General features: G+C 46.7%; 1 pseudogene; it reads right to left on the bottom strand.

Moving 5' to 3' along the window:
* The window catches only part of LOC121017024 (cytosolic 10-formyltetrahydrofolate dehydrogenase-like), a 25,059-nt pseudogene extending 5,157 nt beyond the window's left edge, over positions 1-19,902 (bottom strand).
* Between the last annotated feature and the right edge of the window lie 328 nt (positions 19,903-20,230).

Raw genomic sequence — 20,230 nt, 5'->3', positions numbered from 1 at the left:
ATGTAAGAGTGGAGCAGAGGCGTCCAATGTAAGAGTGGAGCAGAGGCATCTGGGCCTTGAGTCCACCCACTCCTGCTCCCACTTCTGCCTGCTGCAGGGCCCAGCTTCAAGGCCACCTCCTTCCAGGAAGTCTTCCCTGTTGCCTCAGACAACCGAAAAGTAGGTCTAGGCTTTGCCGCCTGGAGATGTGGGTCTGGATCTCCTTAAAGGATGTGCCATATAGTGTCTGATGGATTCTGAGGCTGAGTGCAGAGAGTCAAAAAAGCTCCTGAGTATGGGATGCTGTGCTATGGAAAAGAACTCAGGTGGCATAACCAGTGGGATGTAGACATCAGAACTTCTGGCCTCCAGGCTAGGATCCACCTCTTCCATTTTTCTCTCTCCAGGCTCCTTCCTTGGTTTCCTAAAATCAAACAAGGTCATCTACACCCTCCCTGTGGCTGCATCAAGGTCAGGTCTGACTGGCCATCTCCTCTACCTCTGAGGCGAGGGCTGTCTCACCCCTCCATTCAGGCTCTGCACACACACTCCAGACAGGCCTAATCAGATGCAGCAGACACTCAAGTCCCCAAGGAACACCCTCTGCCCTTTCACCAAGAACCCCTTACTTCTCTGTGCTGAAAGGGGTCCCCATCTTCTGCTTTGCTCCCCTTCTCTGCTGTCACTTGGCCACCCTCCAACCTATGTCCCTAGGATTCCAAGAGCAATAGTGCTGAGCGTCCTGGGTGCACTTCTCCCTTGCTGTATTTGGGAACTGAGATGATCCTGAGAGTTATCCTGGAATTCTGACCCCTGCCTCACCCTGTGGGAGTTTCATGACTCCCCTGTAGTCTCCAGAAGGGTTGTGCTCCCCATAACCACATCTGCTCAGTGAGCCACCCCCTCCATCATGATTCTCCATCCGTGTCCCAGGTTCAGCTATTCCTGTGCTGGGCATGTCACAGCAAAGGACTTGCTCAGCCAGGTTTCCCAGCTCCCAAACTACAGTGGGTTATATAAGTGGACACCACTGTATGCACTTCCCATCGAGGTGGAGCTGGTTTCCCACCCTTTCAAACTGGGGTGGCCTGTGACTTGCTTTGGCAGGTAGAATGTGGCACGAACAACCTTTGAGAGATCCAAGAGGGCTCTCAACTCCTGCTCTCACTCTTGGGAATCCTGCCGCTGGCCCTGCATGTGCCCAAGCACACACTGTGAGAGGAAGCAACACAAGGACAAAGATGAGCCTTCCCGGTGCAGCCACCAGTGCCCCTGTCAGCCACAGATACACGAGCCAACCTCAGGTGAACCTGGGCTGGTGCCCATGGTGCCAACCCGCAGGACTGTAACTGCACAAACAGCATTTACCAAAGCCACTAAGTTTGGGGATAGCTTATGACATGGAAAAAGCTGTTACACTCCCTTCTAGAAGGTCTGCTCCTTTTCTCCCTGCGTTTCATATTTTTACCCATTATGCAAGACCCTCTCCAGGGACACCTGGGTGGCTCCATGGATTAAGCGTCTGACTTTCGATTTTGAATCATGTACTGATCTCACTGTTTGTGGGATCGAGCCCCATTCTGGGCTCTGCCCTGACAGTATACAGCCTGCTTGGGATTCTCTCTCTTTCCCTCTCTGTCTGTGCCTCCGCCACTCAACCACACGTGCTCTCTCTCTCTCTCTCTAAAAAAAAAAAAAGACCCTCTCCAGAACTCCTTCCTAACACCTGCCGTGCCTTGTCTCAGTCCTGTTCTTTCATTTTTTCCTGCCTTCGTAAATACAGTCCTTTAAACCTGCATGTAGTGGTTGTTGTTCCAGCATCCCCTCTCTTACCCACTGTGATCAGGATGTGGGGAAGGGCTCTTGGCTGAAGCTGAGCCAACCAGAGCCCTGTGGGTCCTGCAATCACTGAATGGGCCAGGGATGGACCTGGGACCCAACCAGCATCCTCCCCCACAGCCTTTTCTAACAGTCAGTGGGGACAGGGTGACTTCCCCTCTGGTTCTATGCTATCAGCACAATGCCACATCCTCTTTATCTATGGGCACCCATCCTGCAGCAGCCATGAGAAGCAGCTGCTGATGGTCTCAGGTCCTAGGGAGAACTCCTCTAGTCCATGGACACTCAAAGACAACAACTGTTGACAGGGGTTGAAAGCCTGTCCCCTTGACCCCAGGGGTATACTTAAGAGTTGTCCTTCTTGCTCCAGAGCTCCTATGTGTGGGTCAGGCTAGGGCTGGATGTCACTTGAGATCATGTCCTGTCTCTGTCCTTTCCTGGTTCCTCCCACCTCCCAGGCTTGATCTGAGAGCGCACCCTTAGTGAGCCACATACACCTGAATTCCTGGCTCAGGCTTCACTTCTGTGGACCTACCCTAGCACAGACCCTTTTTGGTTATGTCAGTGTGAGCTGCAGGGTTGTTATTTCTTGCTGAAATAATAAAAATCAGTAAAATGATACAGCTTTGCCTGATGGTTTCCTTGCTCAGATGAACAGTGCCTGACTCTGCCTGGCCCAAGCCTGCCTCCCTGCCCCCAACCCCCTGCAGCCCAAGTCTCCCCAATGAAGACTGCAGAAGAACTTACCACCTTCTGTACAATGTGGTTGTGGATTGAGTTCTCTACGAAGAGCTGGCTTGCTGCAATGCTGTTCTTGCCTTTGTTGAAGAAGACACAGCTCATCCCCTTCAGAGAATGGATAAGGATGCTGGCTTACAACCTCTCCCAAGGCATCAGCCCCCCCCCCACATCCCATTAGCCCCAGGTACCCCCTTCCTATAGGGTAAGGGAGGAATGTGTATATCCTGACCTTTGATGGGATGGTGGGCCAGGCCCAGCCAGCGCTGGGCATACCAGCTCCACTCATTACTCATTCACCTCAAGAGGGGAGATGAGTCCCATCCCCTGGGGACACTTGTGTCTGCATTGCAGAGAGTGGAGGACAAGAGGGAGTCAGGGAGTGAGCCTGGAGACCCTGTATGAAGGCGTGTTCCCTGGGGTGATACAGGAGGAGTCAGAGCTCACCCTCTTGGGGCTGAGCCTGGAGGGTCTGTTAGCTTGGAGCAGGCAGCAGCCCCATGTCTCGGGAGGGACAGGGTGCCAGCTCAGGCCTGAGAGAACTCCTGGCAGGGATCTAGAATAAGTGTCTTCAGAGGGACACTCCTCAAAGGGACCTGTATTTTTGCCCTGGGGAGCCCTATGTGGTCAGCCAGAGGAGGCGTATGAGCCTGACTGCTCTGTGTCAAGCTTGATTCTCATGGAAGCTGGGATTGCACTGACCAATGACATGGCCTGGGTTGCTGGCCCTGCAGCAATGGCCTTAGCACCAGGGCCAAGACCCTTGGGCTGATGAACTGGCCTCCCTCAATTTCCCTATCTGAGGCTGCACTCCCTTTCATGTCCATGCTGGGTGTCACATTGTGCTCCAAGGCACAGTGACGGTTAGATGGAATGGGGCATATTTGGGCACTGGTGGAACATGGCCTTACTGGCTTGCTCCTGAAGGTATGGAGAGGGGGACTGAGGCATAACAATGACAGTGACAATACAAACATAAGAACAACTGACACACAGCACCTGCCACATCTTCTAAGCCCTTCGGACTTAATAGCTTGTTGAATCCCTATAACAACCATAGGTGTATTCTCCCCATCATACAGGTGAGAACATGAGGCCCAGAAAGGTTAAGTAACTTGCCTGAGGCTGCCCAGTGAGTCAGTGGTGGAGCTGGACAAACAGACACAGCAAAAAGGAGAGGTTTTCATGCTGATATCAGAACAGATGGGAATATGGCTAACATTTCCTATTCTGTGAAGCTGATCTTGGTAATTCTGACAGTCACAAAACTTCTTGGGAAGTGTTTTTTTTCTGGAAGACATATGTCATTCTTTGTCCCCTAGGCTCCTTCCTGCCAGTCTAGGCCAAATGTGTGAGTTTGACTGTGGAATCAGAGATGGGCACCCCACGTCCACCTGCAGGTGGTCCTCACTATCTGCACAGCCTTGCTGAGGTCACAGTCAGCAAGGATGATGGGGGGTGACTTCCTGCCCAGCTCCAGGGAGACCTTTTTCATGTTACTCAGGGCGCAGCTGAAAGGGACAGAGGTTGGTAGGACTGGGTCCCTGGGAGATGGGGACACAGGAGCTCCAGATGGAGGGGCCAAGGGAAGCTCCAAAGCATGCTGTACTCAAAAAGCAAACAGAGGGCCAGAGGGGGCTTCTCCCCACCCCCATGCTCATCAGCTCTCCCTTCCCTTTCCACACCGCTGCCTTCTTCCTCCTCCATACCCAGGCTCACGCCCATCACAGGGCCTTTGCTTTCAGCCCCTTGGGATCGTTCCTGCTTCACATATCCTTGAAGCTCCTTCTTCACTTCCTTCTGGCCTCTGTTCCAATGTTCTCTTGCTGGGGTGCCTGCCCTGACTGCTCCCTATAAATTGCATGCTCCTGAGCTCCACGTCTGATGTGTTTTGCTGTGCAGTGTATTTGTGTCTGACCCTGCCCATAAAGCATAAGCCCCACTGGGGTGGACAGGCATTTGTCTGGTCATGCAGCTGTGTTTATCCAATAAATAAACCAAACACAGGACCTGTTGGGGTGGCTGCAGTGCCACAAGGCCTTTGGCCTCTTAGATTTTTAGTGACGGGTGCAAACAGAGAGAAGTTGTGGGTCCTGTGCATGTTGCATCAGTGGGCACAAAGTGGACTTATTGATAGTGTCCGCAAATGGACACTCACAGGAGTGGGCCAGTGAAACACAGGCATGGCACGGGGTGGGAGTGGGGAGGGGTTCTCCTTGCTCAGGACTTACCTGGGAAGAAGGCTCCCATCTCAGGAGCCAGCATCAGGGGTCTTGGAAAGTCCCTAGAAGATGGCAGCCCCAGAGCCACAAGACACCCATCCAAGCCCTCCTGCCCTGGAGTCCTCAGAGCTGACATTTACTGAGCCCTCACTCACCCTAGCACATACGTACTCACATAGAACTATCACCTACACAGCACTGGGAAGACCAGCTAGCTATTGAATAAGGACAAGTAAATCAGCTGCTGTGACTACTTGCAGTAAGCTCTGGCCCCATTCCCTCATCCATCCATCTGCACCCCATCCATCAGTCCTGCACCACCACCAGCCTCCCTTTCTTCAATGCTGAGGCTTGCTCTGCTGCACTCAAAAAGCATCAGAGTAGCTCTGCCTGGCCCCATTCACAGGCTCTGATGTCAGCCTCCACTGACTCTAAAGATACACTCTACCAGCCACACTGGCTGTGGCTCCTGGCCCAGAAAAGATACCATGTAAAGCTGCTGTGATCAGCACAAACATGGTGTCTACTCAAGGAAAGCGCCAGAGCCCAGGATGCATCCTGGCCCCCAGAGGGCTTGTGTGGGGCCAAGAGGTGAGAACCCCATCTTTCAGGGCATAGAGAGGCCCCCTGGAGAGCAGAGTCAGGGGCTGCAGAAGTGTCTCAGGGAAAAAGAACACTGCTCTGCATTGGGGGCTACAATAAGGTGATGTTCTAACACAAGAGAACCTTTCTCCCTATGGAATTGTCATGTTGTAGCTGGATTGCTCTGGTGTAGAGAAATAGGTCCTAAAGATGCAGTGATGAGAGAATTGGAAAGCAGGGGGCTAAGACTCTCCAGCAGCCCAAGTATCAGTCCCCTGGCTCAAGCCTCTTTTATTTTTGCAAATTATCTGATAACAGCAAGCACATACAACATAGTATTTGGCATCTTGACAGGTCATGCACCTGCAGTGTATTCCATACTGGGTCATGAGTACATCTGGCACCAGACAAAACATTCTTATCCCCAGGCCTGGAGCCTGTATGATGTCCTTCTGGACTGAACGAGCAGTCCCAGCAGCCTTCCATCCTGGGAATGAAACTGCTTTCAGTTTCTTGCTGCTCTGTCCCTTTCCTTCAGGACATTCTTACTGTGCCCCCGGCTTCTTGTTCTCCAACACACTGGGAGGTCTCACTCAGGAGTCTTACAGCACAGGCAGTGGTGGGTGGTCTCGTGACCTCAGAGAAAGGCGTCACTATGCCCAACAGAAGCTCCAGCTCCTCTCTGTACCTCTCACTCAAGTACACATGCCTGAAACCCATCCCCAGAATTCAGTTTCAGTGCGGTGGTGCTCAGGCACCCAGGGTTCGTCTTGGGACAGGCAGGGGTACAAGGTACCTTGCTGCAGTACAGCCCTGTCTGTAGCCCCAAGCTTGTTGGCTGCACAAACCAGCACCATGGAGCATGAAAACTACTTTCACTCAACTGGTGGAGAAACTGAGGCCTGGAAGGGTCAGAGCTTGGCCCCGGTCATATCATGAATTTGTAACAGAGCCAGAAATAGAACCCCAGCTGATGTGAGGCAAATACCAGGAATAAGAGACAAAATGATGCTCTAGAACAGGGCTGTCCAACAGAATAGAGCAAAAGCCTCAAATACCAGCCACAAATGTAACAGCATTTTTTCTCACTACCACTAAAAAAACTAAAGTAACTTCCTTTTAGTTTTAAAAGAAAAACTAAAAAGAAACCAATGAAATTAATTCTAATGTATTTAATTTAGCACAATTCATAAAAATAAATTTAAACCTGTCATCAATATAAAGTTATTAATGAGCTATTTGTGCACTAAGTTTTCAAAATCCAGTGGGCCATTCACACTTGAAGCCCATCTCAATTCAGAGCAGCTCTGTCCCAAGCGGCCATGCATGCTCAAGGCCCCAAATTGCACGGAATCTCCAGCAGCCCCGGGTCTAAGTGCACTCCATAGAGCAGCTGCACTGGCCTTACCAGGGGCTGGTCAGAAACTCAGACACCAGACTCGGGCCTGCCTCAAGCTCACATACAGCACTGTCTACTTCTCCACACTGTGACCAGAGATACCTCCAACCACGTACCTTTTCATGATGTGTTTTCCCACCTCCGTGGAACCTGTGAACCCAATTTTCCACACATCAGGATGGTCTGAGAGTCTCTGGCCAACCAGTGGGCCTGCAGGTTGGAGTGAGTGAAGGAGTCATGGCAGCCAGCAGGTGCTGAGGGCGAGGTACAAGCTCTGCTACCCCTCACATGTGCCTCTTTAGGCCAGGCCTCTGGGCTGTGCACCCCCAGTACTTAGTGCCCTCTGTGCCCAGGGCTTACTTACTCCCTGGTATGGGCAGAATGTGTGCCCTCAAAATTCATTATGCTGAAGTCTTAACCTCTAGAACCTCAGACCTGACTGTGGTTGGAGACAGGGTCTTTAAAGAGGTGAGTATGTTAAAATAAGGTCATCTTCTCCTTTTTTCAACACATACTGTCTCCTCAAATTTACCTCACCCTGGCTCACCTTTTCAAATGCAATTTTTATCTTCTCAATCTGTCTGTGATCTGGATCCATTTATGATTCCTCTGACTGCTCACCACCTCCACTTGGATGCTTTGCAGCCTCTCAAACTCAACATTTTTGAAACTGAACTCTTAATCTTTCCCAATACATGTTATTTTTCTGGGTTCTCCATTTCAGTAAACAACCTCTCCTTGCAACCAGTTGTTCAAGCCAGGACCTAGGAGTCGATCTTGATACTTCCCTTCCCCACCTTATCAATTACCTAATCCTGGGCTCCTCCACCCAGTTGGCCCCTCCATATCCATGGCTCCCCTGCCTCTGAGCTTGTAAAACTGCATGTACTAACGTGAACCTGTGAAGATTCTGGTTCAGTAGGTTTGAATTGGGACACTCTCATCCTCTATAGATAGTTAAGATACTAATTCCATTCCACCATTCTTGTTAAAAAGAAAGTAACTGTTTGGGAAAGAAAATATTTGCAAAAGACACATCTGATAAAGGACTGCTATCCAAAATATACAGAGATCTTGGGGCACATGTGTGGCTCAGTTGGTTGAGTGTCTGACTTTGTCTCAGGTCATGATCTCACGGTTGTGAGTTTTGAGCCCCACATCAGGCTTTGTGCTGACAGCTCAGAGCCTGGAGTCTGCTTCAAATTCTCTGTTTCCCTCTCTCTCTGACCCCCCCCCCAAAAAAAAAAGTTTAAAATATATATATATACAAAGATCTCAAAAAAGAATCAACACTAAGACAATAAACAACCAAATTAAAAAATTGTACAGGCAGTATCTGTACATATACCTCATCAAGAAGATATACAAACGGCAGATAAGTATATGTAAAGATGCTCAACATATGTCATTAGGGATTGCAAATTAAAACAACAGTGAGACACCACTACACAATTATTTGAATGGCCAAAATCCAATACATTGACAGCACCAAATGCTGGAGAGGATGTGGAGCAAGAGGAACTCTCATTCATTGCTGGTAGGAATGCAAAGTAGGTCAATTGCTCTGGAAGACAGTTTGGTCAGTTCTTACAAAAGTAAACATAACTTTAGCATAAGATCCACCAATCACATTCCTTGGTATTTACCAAATGAGTTGAAGACTTATGTCTACAGAAAACACTACATATAGATGTTTATAGCAGCTTTATTCATAGTTGCCAAAACATGGAAGAAACTGAGATGTCCTTCAGTAGTAGGTGAATAGATAAATAATCTGTGGAACATCCAGGCAGTGGAATATTATTCAACCCTAAAAAGAAATGGGCTATCAAGCCATGAGAAGATGTGGAAGAAACTTAAATGCATATTAATAAGTGAAAGAAGCCAATCTGAAAAGACTATATACTATATGAGTTCAAATATATGATGTTCTAGAAAAGGCAGAGCTATGGAGACAGTAAAAGATTGGGGGTTGCCAGGGGTGGAGGGAGGGAGGCAAAGTAGGTGAAGCACAGGGAAGTCATAGGGCAGTGACACTATTCCATATGATACCACAATGGTGGAAGTATGTCATAACATTAGTCATAGAATGTACAACACCAAGAGTGTATCCTAATGAAAACTATGAGCTTTGGGTGATAATGATGTGTCAGTGTAAGTTTGTCAATTGTAACAAATGTACCACTCTGGTGTGTGATGTCTATAGCGAGGGAGGCTGTAGACACATGAGGATATGAGGTATATGGGAACTGTCTATACTTTTTACTCCATTTTTCTGTAAGCCTTAAACTGCTCTGAAAAATAAAGTGTATATAATAATAATCATCATCACTATTTTAGGCTGTTCAATAAATATTTGCAAGAATGTATCATATATCAGATCACAAAGAAATTATCCATTTTAGGGGCACCTGGGTGGCTCAGTTGATTAAGCATCTGACTTCAGCCTAGGTCATGATCTCACAACTTGTTGGTTTGAGCCCCACGTTGGGCTCTGTGCTGACAGCTCAGAGATGAGAGTCTGCTTCGGATTCTGTTTCTCTGTCTCTGTCTCTCTCTCTCTGCCCCTCCCCTGCTTAATCTCCGTCTTTCACTCAAAAATAAATAAACGTTTTTAAAAAGGACATCAAAAAAAGAGAACTTTCCCGTTTTAAAGGTTTTGTTTTTAAGTAATATCTATACCCAATGTGAGGCTTGAACTCACAACCCTGAGATCAAGAGTCACACACTCCACTGACTGAGCTATCCAGGTGCCCCAGAAATTCTCCATTTTAGAAAGCAGAATGTTTATAGGCTTTTATGGGTTGGATTGTGTCTTCCCCCGTTCATATGTTGATATCCTCAGAATGTGACTTTATTTGGGAATAGGGCTGTTGCAGATGTAATTAGTTAAAATGACATCATTAGAGTTGGCCTTAACCCAGTAATGGATTTATTAGGTCAATGGTGTCCTTTGACACAATTTGAGAGGTATCTGGGTGGCTCAGTTGGTTGAGCATCTGACTCTTGCTTACCGCTCAGGCCATTATCTCATGGTTTGTGGGTTTGAGCCCCACATTGGGCTCTGCACTGACAGTGTGGAGCCTGCTTGGGATTCTCTCTCTCCCTCTGTCTCTGCCCCTCCCCTTCTGGCTCTCTCTCTCTCTCTCTCTCTCTCTTATTATTCTTCTGTCCAAACAAATAAATAAACCTTAAAAAAAATGGGAGGGGACTTGAATACAGACACACATAGAGACAAAGCACCATGTCAAGATCAAGGCAGAAATCAGTGATGCTTCTAAAGCTAGGAAAAGGCAAGGAAGGATTGTCTCTAGAGCCATTAGAGGGAGCATTGCCTTAATGACACCTTCATCTATGATTTCTAGTCTCCTTGATCAGTATGATTCTGTTGCTTAAGCTATCTAGTTTGTGGTACTTTGTTATGGCAGCACTAGCAAACAAATACCAAGGGACATATTCTCTGACCATGACATAATAAAACTAGAAACACAGGAACAGAATTTAAGAAGAAAACAATTGGATTTTTTTAAGTCTTACTGGGTCAGCAAAGATATCAAAACTATAATTGTATGTTATTTAAGAATAATACAAATATGAACACAATAAATTCAAAAGGCATGAGGTTGGAGTCACTGCTGAGACTAGTATGAGGAGCCCTGTTGGCAATTCCCAGGGAAATAACCATAACTGGTGAAAATGATTTATAAAAAAAACAACCATATACAATCTCTGAAAATTTTCATAAACTCCCATTTAAGCAAATGAAGAAACATTTATTCAAGTAAATCTACCAAATCTCAGTAAGAACAATGAGAGTCTATGGTACTTGAGCCATGAACAATTCTCTCCATCCAGGTGGTAGAAACTCCACCCCAGACAGGTGTGGTCAGGAAGGCAGGGTACCTCTCCTCCTGCTCCCAGTCCAGGGATATGACATCTCATCAGGAGGGGCAGGCCATCACCATTTTTCATCTTCTCCAACTCTGTGTTTTAATTTTTTTAAGACATTTTTTAAAATTTAGTTTTGTGAGGCACAGAGAGACAGAGCATGAGCAGGGGAGGGGAAGAGAGATAGTGAGACACAGAACATGAAACAGGCTCCAGGCTCCCAGCTCTGAGCTGTCAGCACAGAGCCTGATGTGGGGCTTGAACCCACAGACCACGAGATCATGACCTGAACGGAAGTTGGATGCTTAACTGACTGAGCCACCCAGGTGCCCCCAACTCTGTGTTTCAGAGGCTAAATTCCTGATAAGTATGGCTTCCACCTAGTCCCCACTCATAAAGTGAAGGCTCTAACCCAGGTGTGGCAGGCTGAGACTACTGGGACCTCATCTGCTTAGCCCCAGCTCCCTCATAGGACCCATCACCTGTGCCAGAGGTTCAGAGATTTGGGGCAGGGGAAGATTTCTGTAAGAACAGAGAGCTCCCAAAAGGCACTGACTTTATTTGAAACTGTGTAGTGAAGTTCAATTTTAAGGGCATTCTCAAAAACAACAGAGATCTTGGGGATGAACATTTAAGAGAAGGCTGATAGCTCTATGACAGCATTAAGGTAAACCACAGGTCAGTTAGTTTACCAGAGAGAACCAGAGAAGAGCCCTCTGGGTAGAAACAAACCTCAAAGGCTGACCTCAAAAACTACCCTGGCAAAGGAGTCCAAATTTAATTAGGTACTATCATAGAGCAATTGATGCCCCAGAGCATTGTTGAAAACAATAGAGCAACCAGATTGCAGTCAGCTGAGCTGAACTTCTGAGTATTACACCAAAAAGGCAAATAGCAACAGAGAGACCAGGAAAACAGAGAGTCATAGAGAGCCCTGCTAAAACTGCTATCATCCCATGCTCAGGGCTATGTCCCTGATGAGTGACATCACTGGGTACACACCACAGGGAAAATAGACTTCACTCAAATAGCCTAGCCAAGTCACTGAAGACATAAACAAGGAAAAAACGAAAATGAATGTTGCAAAGGGAAAAAAGAGGATCAGTACCCAGCACTGGTACAATATATTACCTAAATTGTTCAGCTTTTAACAAAGCTATGATGCATGCAAAGAAATAGGAAAGTATAACCCATCACAGGAAAGAAAAAATAAGCAGACAATATAAGCTGAGTGGGGCCAGATGTCATACTCAACAGACAAAGATGCCAAGCAGCCATTATATATATGTTAAAAGAACTAAAGGAAACCATGCATAAAGACCACACTTGTCTCGTCAAGTAGACAATATCAATAACAAAACTTTTTAAGAACCAGGTAGAAATTCTGGAACTAAAAAGTACAGTAACTGAAATAAAAAAAAATCAGTAGAGTGGCTCAACAGTAGGTTTGAATGGCAGAAGAGTGAACTTTAAGATAGACATTATGCAATCTAAAAACCAGAAAAATTAATTTTTTAATGAAAAGTGCCTCAGAAAGGAGTGGGTTACCATCAAACACACCAATATATGCATAATGAGAGTTCCAGAAAGAGAGGAAAACTGAAAGTAGCAGAGAAAAATGTTAGAATAAATAATGGCTGAAAACATCCCAAATTTGATGAAAAACGTTAGTCTAAAAATCCACAAAGCTCAATGAATTTCATGTAAAATAACCATAAGGAGGTCCACTCTCAAACACGTCTTAGTAAAAATGGTGAGAAACAAATACAAAATAAAATTTTGGAAGCAGCAAGAGAAAAATGATTAATCATATATAAAGGAACCCCAATAAGATTAACAGAAACATTTTATTGTTCATCAGAAACAATAGAGGCCAGAAGGTAGTGGGATGATACATTCCAAACATTGAAAGAACAAAACTGTCAAACCAAGAATCTCATATTTAGCAAAGTTATCTTTCAGAAAATAAAAGCAAAATATAAAGGCATTTCCATATAAACAAAAGCTTAGATAATTTGTTGCTAGCAGACCCACCTTATGAGCAATACTGAGGGAAGTTCTTCAAGCTGAAAGCAAGTGACTCAGACAGTAATCCATCAGAGAGCACCAGGAAAGGTAATTATATAATTATAAAAGACAGCTTAAATGCATATTTTCTTTCTTTTATTAACTGATTTAAAAAGAAAATGTATAAAAACAATGTGTATATAATTGTATTGTTGGATTTACAACATATATAAATGAAATATATTTGACAATAATAGCAGAAAGGAGGTAGGCGGGAGCAAAACTGAAATGGAGTAAAGAAGTGATACCCGAGTAACTCAACAACAGGAACAAATGAAAAGAACCAGAAATGTAAATAAGATTAATACAGCAAGCTATGTAATTATATATTTGCTCCCCTTTCTCTTTAACTTCTCTCATATAAAATTATATATGAGAGAATTAAAATTATAATTCTCTCTATATAAAATTCTATAAAGTTATAGCAGTGTACTATTGGGTTTGTAACATATATCAATGTGATGTGTGCACAAAAATATGTGATATAACACCACAGAGGTGATAGAGCTATGGAGGAGTAGTATTTATATATTTCCCTGGAATTAAATTAGCATAAATATGGAGTATTTTCTGATAAATTAAGAAGCGTATGGTAAATTTTAGAGAAACCACTGGTAAAATAACGAAAAATTCTATTTTGAAAAAATCATTAAAATAATTAAAATGTTACACTAGAAAATATTAACTAATGTAAAGAAGGCCATAAAAGAGAAATAGAAACAAAAGACAGGAGACACAGAAAGCAAAAAGTAAAATGGCATACATCAATCCACTATATCAATAATCACCGTACATGTGAATGGATTAAACAATCCAGTCAGAAAGTCAGCGACTGTCATACTGGATCAAAACAAGATCCATATATATGCTGTCCAAGGAGACTTCAGATATAAATACGTTGCAAGTAAAGGGATGAAAAAAATACATCATGCAGACAAAAACCATATGAAAGCTAGAGTAGTTGTGCTAAAACAGATGAAGCAAACTTTAAGGCAAAAACTATTATGGAAGGGGCACCTGGGTGGCTCAGTAGATTGAGCATCCGACTTCAGCTTGGGTCACGATCTCATGGTTGACGAGTTCAAGCCCTGAGTTGGGCTCTGTGGTGACAGCTCAGAGCCTGGAGTCTGTTTAGGATTCTGTGTCTCCTCTCTCTCTGCCCTTCCCCCACACATGCTCTGTCTCTCTCTGTCCCAGAAATAAATAAACATTAAAAAAATTAAAAAAAAAACTATTATGGAAATAAATAGGGGCATTTATAATAATGAAAATATTAATAAAAAGGTATGAGGTTTCACCAAGGTTTTCTTTAAATGCTTTCCTTTAAATGACAAAAAAATATAAATGAATTAAACTTTCAACTCAAAAGGTTACCAAAAAACCACACAGGAGAACACAGAAAGAAATAAAAATGACAAAAGCAGAAAAAATAAGAAGGAATAGCAATGGGATGGGTAAGAAATTCGAGAGCTCTTTGTTTTGTTTTGTTTTGTTTTTTGAGGGGTGTACAGGAACAAACAAGAACTTTTCACAAATTTAGCCAATTTGAAAAGAGAAAGAAAAAGTGAAAAGTATAAGGGGATATCATAAAAATCAAAGGGAGAATCAAAAAAGGAATTAATTATGAGAAATTATTAATACAACTCTATGCCACTATATATTAAATGTGTGAAAGAAGGGACATTTCCAATAAACCAGACCACTAAACACAGAAGAAATTAAATAAGCAATTCATGTAATACCTCCCTAAATGCTCTAAGCCTAGAATGTTCTACAGATAAAATCTCTTAAATATAATCATTCCCAAGTTATGTAAAGTTATTCCAGTGCATGTATACACACACACACACACACACACACACACACACACACACAAATGGAAAACATTTGGGGAAACATTTGAAAGCTAGAACCCTTTCAGGTCTGGGTCTCTCCCACCATGGAAGAGGGCCATCTCCCCACCAGGCTGGCCACCCCCACTGGATCGCTGGGCTCCCGATCACTCTGCTCCACTAGAGCACATCATGCAGCAAGCCCTGTTCTGACCAAGTGCATCTCTGACTTCCTGGATCCCCGGAGCCTCCAGATACCTCTGTCCATATCCCTTACCAGATCCAGGGAGGATGTTGACCATGCCCTTGGGAATGCCAGCCTTCAAGGCCAGCTCTGCAAACTTCAAGGCTGTGAGTGGAGTCACCCAGGGAGGCAGAGAAGAAGACTGGGTCAGGAAGGATTGGGAAGTGGGGCTCTGCCTTCCCCTCCCAGCAGCTGAGGTAGCAAGCAGGGAGAAGCAGTCATGCCAGGAGGACCCTCCAGGGTAAGCCCCATCATAGTGGGTAGTGCCAACCCACCCAGCTTCCCCATAGCTCCAGTGGAAAGCGGTGAGTAAGGCCCACCACCTCCTATATCTTCCAGTGCCTTCTCCTGGCAAGCTCCAGCCTTGTGGCCAGGCCTGGATCCTTCTTGAATGTTCATACATTCTACACTCAGGGAGTGTAGTCCTGGGTGCACAAAGGGCCCAACAAGCCACCTGTCTTCTCCTCTACAGCCAATAGGCCCCGTCTGGAACACACCCAGGCCCACCTGGGCAGGCTTGATCACCTCTGTGTTCCCAGCAGCCATGCAGGCAGCTGTCCTCCAGGAGAGCATTATCAGGGGGGAGTTCCAGGGCATGGATGATACCACAGACCCTATCGTACAAAAGAAGTGGGTCTTCATCTCTCCAGTCAGTCTGGGTGCCAGACTGCACCTGCTTCCTCTATCCCAAGCTTGACACCCATTCCACTCCAGGTGTTGTGATATGGTGCCCAAGGTCCCCCTGAGAGAGCTCACCCTTGCCTTTCCAGTCCCTGATGGAGCAGTATGTCCAGGGTGGTAGTAGTCCCTTTTCCTGGCAGGGCACAATGACAGGGAACATGGTGTCTCATCAGAGTTGTGAGACCTGTCTAAGGACAGTCCAGTAGGGCATGACACCAGGCAGTTTGGGAGTTGACAGCAGGCAGGGCCTGGGAGAAAGCCAGGGATCACCCAGGTGGGCTGAGAGAGTATGGTAGAGGGTTGGGATCAATGGGTGGGCCAGGAGGAAGTTAGTGAGGGTCCTCTTGGGTGTGAGACCAGGGGGCAGTCCCATGGAGAGAAGGAAGCAGTCATCTTGGGGAGGCTTAATAAGGCTTGTCTGCTTTGCATTAAGAGGTAGTACCCAGTGTCAGTGTGCCCCTTGGTCCCAGAGAAATCCTCTGGCTGAGCAGTGTCTCCATCAAAAGGAAGCCCCTCATGGTCCTGCAGAGCCTAATGATGACACATGTAGTCCCAGCAGGCATGAGGCCCTGCTTTCCCCCTGACTCCTGTAAAACACAGGGCACTGTCTTTGTCCATGTCAGACAATTAATGAGCCGGTCCACACAGAGCCGCTCAGACTACCTAACTTGTTTTCTTCATCATATTAATGATCATCATCGCCACAGAATGTTTCTCAAAAAGAGGACTTCTTAGCTGAACCTAGGCGGGGGAAAAGCATGTGTAAAGGCTGAGGGCAGGACAATCTGGGGGCCAGCACACCATCCTAGGAACAACAGAGTGCACCCAAGGGTTTGGAGAGCCACTCCCCACCCCCATGTACACCCAGAAGACCCAGCAGACCCAGCAGGATGAGAATGCAGAGGGAGCACTATGAATGTTCACAGGAAGTGGGTGAGGTCATCAGGGTTGTGGGGGCTCCAAAGGAGAAAAGACATCGGGAAGTCCCACTGTCATGGCTGAACTGTACTTCTCAAAGTCCACAGTTGAAATCCTAAATCCAGAACATCCTTATTTGGAAATTGAGCCATCCCAGATATAATTAGTTAAGATGAGGTCATACTGCAATGGGGTGGGTGCGTAACCCAATATCACAGATGTCCTTATAAAAACAGAGCCATGTGAAGAGACAGACATGCAGAGGGAAGACACCATGTGAACATGAGGTCAGAGATCGGGGAACACCCAAGATTGCCTGTGAACCACCAGAAGCTGGGGGAGACGCCTGGAGCAGATTCTCCCTCATACCCTTAGAAGAAACCCACACTCTGACACCTGAATCTGGAACTTCCAGCTCCAGAATGCTGAGGCAACAAATATGTGCTGCTTGAGTCTCTTAGTTTCAGTACTTTGTTGTGGCAGCTCTAGCAGATGCATAAACCCACCCATATAGGGACAACTTCCCCAGTCCCCCAACTACCTGGGATGCTCCACATCAGTGTCTTCAGTCTGATGGGGACAGACTCACTGGGAAGCCTCTGGAAGATCTGTGACTTTATAGATTCCTGTGACTGGCAGCCAGGTGAGCCCTGGTCCCCTTGCCCTGCCCATCTCAAGGCCTGCACCTAAAGAAGGGGCTCCAAGCACGCGGGCTATGCAGGGCTCTCACTCTAAACACTGACACCTTGGCAGGGTAGCTCTTTGTTGTGGGGGCCTGTCCTGGGGCACCGCCTCCATATTGTGTCCTCTGGGGGGAAGGTTGGGTGGGAACCCCTGCCCTGGAGCCAGTGCTATGTGCTCCCCCAAGACTCCCCCTCTCTGGGGGCTACAGGACAGCGTTTTCCTGCATCCATAGCCCACTGTCCTGACAGGGGTCACCCTCACCAGCAGGCCTGTCCTTCAGGACCTGGTGTGTTCATCTGTACTCATTTATGTTGATGCAAATGACATCTGAACACATTCTCCTTCTGACACACCCACACATTCCCAAGGAAGCTGAGTGCCCTTGACCACCATCCACAGGGATGTGTTGTCCCTGCTGGGAGATCACGGAAGCCCCACATTGTAAGGGGCACAGGGTAGGTGGGAATGCCTGATGGGTGCTGACCACACTGGGGCACTGATGCACTTAAGATGATTTTAGAGGGCATTCCTCAGTGTGCTTCCCTCACACAAGTTTCTCCTGGAGCTGTTCTATGTGGTCCCCATAGCTCTGTCTCATGCCTTTGCACAGCCACACTCCATGCCCTGGTTAGGAGGCTGCAGAACTCAGCATGGGTTGTGCAGGGTTTTGCTGTCAAGGCCCCAGAACAGCTGCTGTGAGTATTCTTGGGCTTGTATCCTTATGCATCTGTGTCAGTGAGCCACCATAGTTGTGCATGTGATGAGGTACATTTGGGGACTGAACAGTCACTGCCATGTTGCCTTTCCCTAAGGTGGACCCTCGCCTCCCTCTGCCACATGCAGTGTGGGGGGCTTCTCTCTCCCTAGGCTTTTGGACCATCTGATGGTGAGGCAAGACCACTCACTTCTGGGTTTAACATCATTTCCCCAATTCCTAGTCTTTTCTATGTTGATTGGACAGATGTCTGTCTCCTGTTGAGCACTGGTTCCTATCCTTTGTCTATTTCTCTATTATTTTTACCCTGCTCCTTGGTTCTGTGTAGTTCTTAATTTGTATGCATCTTGATTATTATACTCTTTTCAGATAAAATTTTTCAGATGTACCCTTTGTTTACCACTATGACCCTGACTGATACAGGGCAATTGTGGCAAGTAAGTAAAATTGTACTTATAAGGTCATTGAAACAGTCTTTTGCCCAGAACAGTTACTTTAGACATGAAAGCTGTTTTAGTTGCTAGAATGTAAGTGCCCCAAGGACAGGCATTGCCATCAGTTTTTGATCATTGTTTTATATATAGTAACTGAAATGTATGGCATGTAATAATTGATGAATAAATAGAGTTCAATAGATACGTAAAAAGGGGATAAGCGCCCACACTACGTATTGCACGAAAAGTGCCCAGTGTGTGGTGAGTCTTTGCCCGGAGCTGTGACTCACCCAATAGGCTCCTTCCTGGTCAAGGTTAGGTTGTAGTTTGGCCTGGCCTGGTGGAGCCCTGGAAGAAGCAAGGGGAGTCACTGGTAGGGGGCTCCATTGTTTCCTTCCCCTTTCCCCCTGGGCAGCCAGATTATGCTTGGGGCTCAAAAATGAACAGGGTCTTTTCTGCATCCTGCAACCCCTATGACCGACACAGGTAGGAGACCCAAATCGACCAGATAATGTATTACAGGGGCATCTGAGGACTTCAGATACAGGCAGAGCAGGCAGCCATCAGGGACAAGGTGTGCCTCCTGCACTGAGTCTGGCGGATTCTTCAGACATGAAACTGGTCCTGGTACATGTAAGACCTCTGGCTTTGACACTGGGGCAGAGAAGAGAGGAGGTGGGGGGCCAAGTTGTCTCTGGAGGCTGTGCTAGCCCAGGAGGCCCCAGTGGGGGCCAGCTCCAGCCAACAGTGATGCAACAACAGGAGGAGGAGCAGAAGGTAGGCCTGCCATCACACCTGCACCTCTCAGCCCCTTGGAGAAGATAGGAAGTATGGAGCCCGTTTCTGGCAGAGACCTCAATGAACCTGTTGGTGATGAGTATCTCTGTGGAAGGGTTGATCCATCCCTGTCTCTGGTGGGCAAACCTCTGAAAATGGCTCCCAAGGTCACATCCTGATCCCCGGGATCCAGGAGGTGGTGAACTACCCCTTCTGCAAAGATGCAGAATGGCACAGTTGACTGTAGGATAGGGAGAGGATGCAGATGGACCCAGCATGACTTCAGGAGTCCCCATAAAGGCAGAGTTTTCTCCAGTTTAAGAGAATCAGATGGAAGAGGGACGCCAAGCCTGAGAAAGGCAAGGGGATGGGAGAGTGGTAAGGGTCAGAGTGAGGCCTGCAGTAGCCTCAGTCAGCAGCCAGCAAGGACCTGGACCTTCAATTCTGCAATAATAGGAGCTGAGTTCTGCCAACACCTGAATAGGCCTGCAGGCAAGGTCTCCCCAGGGCTCCAGATAAAGCCCAGTATGGCTACATCTTGACACTGACCTTGTGAAATCCTGGCGTGGAACCCAGTCAAGGCTGCCTGAACTTCCCATTTGCAGAAATGTGAGCTGATTGGTTGTTTTAAACCAATAAACTGAGGTCATTTGTTATGCAGTGTGTAGGCTAACACACTGTCCTAGAGTTTCCTGCTGAGCCCAGCCGGCCTATGTGAGCTCTCACTTGGTGGGCAAGAGCCTCAGCCCCACTTGAATTTTGTCACACCAGCCAGCAAAGTAGAGGAAGGTCTGGATGGACATGCCCATGTGGGTCTTCAGGGCCAGTGTGTAGATAGCACCTGCATCTAGAGCCTCGATGGTATCCAGCTCTTCCTGGTGCTGTTCCACGAGGTCTGCCAACCTGGCCAAGGGGTGGGGGAGGGGAGGGAGATGGGCTCAGGTCGGGACCAGCCTTGCCTATTCTTTCAGGGCCCTTTTTCAATGAACAAGGGGCTCTTCCCTGCACAGCCAGCTCTGTCACACTCAGATGTACTGACCTCAGTTTCCTGATCTGTGAGATGGGACAGTAAAGTTTACTTTGCTGGATGGGTATGAGGATGATGCCCTTCTGTTCCTCTCCCCTCTCCTCTCTTTTCCTTTCTTCCTTCCTAAAATATGGATAGGTTAACTACTTTATAATAACACACATGATTCTGCAAAGCAGTCCCTCTGCCTCTGTAACAAGGAGG

The sequence above is a fragment of the Herpailurus yagouaroundi genome, unplaced genomic scaffold (genome assembly GCF_014898765.1).
Source record: "Herpailurus yagouaroundi ecotype Mexico unplaced genomic scaffold, PumYag 214, whole genome shotgun sequence".
Lineage (NCBI taxonomy): Eukaryota > Metazoa > Chordata > Mammalia > Carnivora > Felidae > Herpailurus > Herpailurus yagouaroundi.
Note: the sequence above shows the minus strand (reverse complement) of the source record. Positions and strands in the feature narration are given on the sequence as shown.